Consider the following 5,695-nt stretch of genomic DNA (forward strand, 5'->3'; position numbering starts at 1 on the left):
TGTACTAATCTAGCCTTTTTTAATATAGAAGATACATTTTTCAGATACATTTTTGTAGTGTATTATTTTATATTGGTTTGCATTCATCTGTGTCATCTTGCATATTCTTTATGAGTTACCAGTCATTCTCTTTTGTGGGGCAGAATGTGTGTGTGTGTGTGTGTGTGTGTGTGTGTGTATGCATGCACACACACATTCATATATTTATATGTTCATATTTTATATTAGTTGTTTATGTATAAACTAGAGGCCCAGTGCATGAAATTCATGCAATGGTAGGATTCCTTAGTGGCTGCTGACTGCTGGCTGCTGGCTGAGTACTCCCTTCCTTCCCCTGGCCGGCCCTGCCCCCTGGTCAAACTCCCGGACAAACTCCTGGTTGAGGGGACAATTTGCATACTATGCTTTTATTATATAGGATACCAGAGGGAATGACAAGATAGGGCATAGCAAGGAAGTTTTGTATTTCATGACATAGTTTATTTTCTGATACCACAAATACAATCATATAAACTAAGAATCAAAATAACTGGAAATACTTCTCTCTAGGAAACAGGTAGAGAATAATGTATAATTCGCACTGACTAGTGAATTATTTTTGAACAGTCTTACCTCAGAAGTGAAATGGAAGAGGGTAAAGGGGGGATAAATGGTGATGAAAAAAATAAAAAATTAAAAAGATGGAAAATAGACAACTGATATTTCTATTACTCTGAGAATGTCCAGTTTCATTCACATGTAAAAAGATTATTTTGTGTGATCCTGCTAGTTACCTGAAGTTTAATGGTTGATTACATTTCATTGTAGAAACTTACTTGGGATAAAGTGTTCAAACCTTGATTTCTGTTGGAAACCTATCCTGATGAAGGAAAGTGATTCTATGTATAAAGAAAGGTAAAATGAAATGCTGGTATATAGGAACCATAGTAATATGTTCTCACTATTTTAGTGCCTTGTAAATTTGTCAAGGTGTAAACTAAAGAAATTGTTAATCAGGAGATGTGAATTGATTAAAAGTTACTACCTAACTTTTAAGAGTGTAAATCCTAAAAGTTCTCATTTAAAGGGGGAAGAAAAGCACTTTTTTTGTAACTAGATGAGATGATTGATGTTAATTTAACTTATTATGGTAATCATTTAACAATATATGTAAGTTAAGTCATGCTGTATACCTTAAATTTATACAGTGCTATATGTCAATTGTATCTCAATAAAACTGAAAGAATAAAAATAAAAAGTTACTACCTAAAAAAATCCACTTTCTCCTAGATGAGCAAGATTTATAAGGAATCTGCCAAAATCATTTTGGGAAATTTGAAAGGCAAATTAGGAAAATAATCTCTCTCAAACAGCTTTTGAAAATATAATTTTAATATGGTCTTAATTTATTGCTTTATAATTCTTTTTTCTCTGTTTAGTGCTACCAAACTCAGCAAGCTCATTATTCTTCAACTAAAGACACTTAAACTTATAAATGTTCATTTCTATTCTCCTGAAACATGCCTTACTATACAGTAGATTTGACCAGTCTTCTCTCAACTTTAATATTTTTCTCTGTATTTATGGGACCTGAATATTGATAAAATCAGCTGACCTCTCTCTTGTCTAATCTTCTTAGAGGTATCTGGTAATAACATGATTCCTTCCATGCCCTTATTATGTGTGTAACTAGCTTGTCTGCACTCACTCTCTATACATCTCCCTTCTTGTCCTTCTCCTCTCACCCATTTCTTTATGGAGGAATAAGTTTGGCCACAACTCTAAATAGGATTTTATTCTTTAGTATATGCAAAGGCAAACCAACTATTTTCCCCCTGGAGTGTATTTAATTGCAGTTTATTCAGCACATTAAATAGTGTTCAAGAGTCATGTTGTCCATGCCATTTTGTCCTTTTCATAATCACTTAAATCCCTCATGGTGAAAATTAAGACACTTCACTCTGTGATTTGAACTCCCATGGTGTTTTAGGAAAGGTCATTAATCACCAATTAATCACACCCTGCCTTACTTCATCTGAGTGTAAAACCAACTGAGAAGTAAATGGAGAAATAATGTAGATGGAAATTAAAAAGTTAGCTAACCATTTATAAAGATAAATTGAAAAGTGGTTTTGAACTTTGGACACAATGGGCATATTAATACCTTCCATCAAAATTGAGTGTAGTCACACCAAAATGGCCAGTTGTGAACTTCCTGCAGGGAAAAACAACCTACACACAAAGGAGGAGGAGAAAGTGTGCATCCTGTATTCAAATTATTGGGAAAGAGAGAGAAGTGTCTGCTCATCTACTCAAGTTCCATTCCTTCACCCAAATTCACTTATCAGATATGTCACTGTTCCTCCCATGGCAAATCATGAGAGAAGAGGCAAATAGAAGCTGGTATTTTTTTTCTCCCATAACTTTCCATTTTTGTGAGTGAATAAGCTCTTCTATATAAACATGGTAACTAGGAAATAAGAATCTCCACCACTCACTTTTCATTTGCTTCCCTTTATTTCTATTATTTTCTTTCCCCTGGTCCAATAAAACTGTCATGCCTCATTAAGTAAAACTGTTAGGACCCCTTTGCTCTCTCTTTGCCCCCACTCCATTGATCATTTTAATACCTTTGTAATTTAACAATAGAGTGAACATCTTCGCAGCCAAATACTATGGCCTGTCTCAGAAATGCGAAAATGAACAAAACACAGATTCTGTTGTCAGGAGGTTCAATGAACATCTACCCACCATGTTTTATTTATGCATTCGTCCTATTTAAATTAGTTGGTATTTCCCTACCAGGATATTATTCTCCTTAGATATTTAGACTTTGTTTCACAATTCACTTATATAAGATTACAAATCATTCTCTGCGGTCAGAACATCCCCTATCCTTGTATTTCTTCTTCCTAAGTAACTCTTGTTACAGGTATTCTTTGTACTTCTCTGGGCAGTGTGGTTCGGCGACTTTTCTCTGTAGAATGTTCTCTGTGAGAGTGGTTTTACTGTTTAAGTACACATCAGATTCATGGCTTTTATCTTTATTTCCCATGAGGTCTATAGCTCGAGAACATTGTTCTTTGACTAACTTGTTATCTTTTCTGTGTGTCTGATTTGCAAATTTATGTGTCATGCTGGTCTCAATTTACCCAAACCCAGTCATCTTGCTGTGTTTTGTTTGCATGTTGTATGTATACTCTCTTGTCAGGTTTGGTCTGTAATAACAAACAGGTCCTGAGAAGACTGTCATTAGTTCTCCCATGACCTCACATTGGCTTGCAGATCATAACCCTTTGCTCTGCTCTTCCTCACTGTTTTTTCTGATCAATTTGCTTCATTATGGGTTCTGTCCTCCTCAGTTTAGTAAGACTTCTCTTGACAAGAAGGCCAACCTTGTCTATTATGCCTCTAATCCAATTATCAGATTTGTGTTCTGAGCTTACTCAACCTATCAGTAGCATTTAGCCTTTGACTAGTTGAAGTTATTTCTGCTCTTGGATTTCATGACTAGCTTTATTAATTTATTATTTCATGGGATCTATTGCTGGCTCCACTTCCCCTGATCTCTGACCCTAATGGCACCTTCTCAGCAATTATGCCATGTGAGTGACAGGCCTAATATCCTAGGTTGCGAAGTCTGAAATCAGAGAGCTTGGTTTCTCAGTAAGTGTTGCATAAATGTTAGATATTACCATTATTATTATTTGAACTTTCAGTTGTGTATTCTGTGATAGTGATGTAGTAGAGTGCCCAACTTCCACCTTAAGTGAGTTTTCTCAGAATTACACAAAATAATATTCTATGGAAAGAAAGTACAAAAATATAATGCTTAAATCTTGGATAGAGTCTGAAATTGAATGCTAATTACTGAAAGCTCAGATAAAGTATGTTTCAGGAAGTCCCTTTATCTTTCATTTCTGGAATCTTTTTAAAAATAGAAAATATATAAGAAGAGCATCAGGTATGTGACCACATTTTCCCTTCAATTGTCATTATTTTGCTACCTGTTCTTGCAGCCATAGCAGAGGAAAATGCAGTTATTTTAAGTTAATCAAAATGTCTAGTCTTTTAAATGACCTTATGAAAGTGAAGTAAAAACATGTAAATGAAATACCCCTTCAAAAATATATGCAATTTTGTAAAAATAATAAGTATACAAATGGAATTTCTTAATTATATGAGCAAAGAATATAGTTTCTGGTAGTTTATCTGTCATCCTCTATCTTCTTTGAATACCTTGTGATTATTATACAATTTCAAATTTGAGATATTTTTATTGAGTGTGCCATAAAATATATTTCTTAGAGATTAAAATGCTTTTTGATTTTATAAATAATTTCTGTAGTTCAATAGTTTAAATTATTTATCACATTTAATTAAATACTCTGGTTTGTGTGTTTTTAAAATTACTGATTCTACTATATTGATTAAAACTCATTCACTGTTCTCATAAAATTCACCCAACTAACAGGCACTCTTGGCCAACAGAGCTCCTGCTGTATGATCTTTTGGTGCTATGATACAGACAGTAGGTTGAATAGTAATTATGCAGTGACAATATATGGATGGAACACTTATCCTTTTGTTCAATATGATGACTTTGTTGGCACATCCAAATGATTATTACTATTCTTATTTTATGACTATACCTGCTTGATTAAATATTTTGTGTATATATTTTTTAAATATCTATTTTTATTGATTTCAGAGAGAAAGGGAGAGGGAGAGAGATAGAAACATCAATGATGAGAGAAAATCATTGATTGGCTGCCTCCTGCATGTCCCCTACTGGGGATCAAGCCTGCAATCCAGGCATGTGACCTTGATAGGAATTGAACCTGGGACTCTGGAGTCCACAGGTCAATGCTCTATCCACTGAGCCAAACTAGGTAGGGCTGTATAACTATTACGAGTATAAATATAATACTGAAGTGATGAACATGATTCTAATTAGCAATCATGACTGCTCATGTAGCTCCTGATTTATACATAAGTGGGCAGTTTTTTATTTAATCTACATCTTCTTCTCACACTTGCATATATAACTACCTGGCCTGAGCTACTGCAGAATCTTCATTCATTTCTCTTTTTGAATCTCCTTTACTCAATTTACCATTTTAAATGCACATCACTTCCATATTTAAAACATTCAGCAACTCCCCTGCTATCCCTAGAAGTCCAAAATCTTCACTATACTTTGCATTGTCATGCCATCTTTGCTCAGTTCACATCTTGACAAGTTCTTCCCACTCCTTCCACTCCACCCACATAAGTTCTTCCTAAAAACAGGTCATGCTGGTTTCCATCATGGAAAATTAGCACATGCTGCTCTGGTACCTAGAAGGCAATTTCTTTCTCTTTATATCGAGCTAGCTCTTATCCTTCAAGGTTTGGTGTATTGGTCTCTTTCTGGGGACTCCTTAGCATTTGGGATCCTAGGACCTCTGCACTTACAGCCTTCTTCACTTATTCATGGTAACAGTTATCACAGTAATAATTTTAAAACTACTTGTGTTGGCAGTTACTATTTGCTGAATGAAAGGAATGAAAATATAAATAATAAAAAATGTTTTCAAAGTATGCCTCAAACTGATTGTCAAACCGCAGCGGGAAGACCAGGGAGGGTTGGGGGGCAGGAGGGAAGGGGGTAAAAGATCAACCGAAGGACTTGTATGCATGCATATAAGCATAACCAATGGACATAAGACACTGG

Source organism: Myotis brandtii, unplaced genomic scaffold, assembly GCF_000412655.1.
Source record: "Myotis brandtii unplaced genomic scaffold, ASM41265v1 scaffold85, whole genome shotgun sequence".
Taxonomy (NCBI): domain Eukaryota; kingdom Metazoa; phylum Chordata; class Mammalia; order Chiroptera; family Vespertilionidae; genus Myotis; species Myotis brandtii.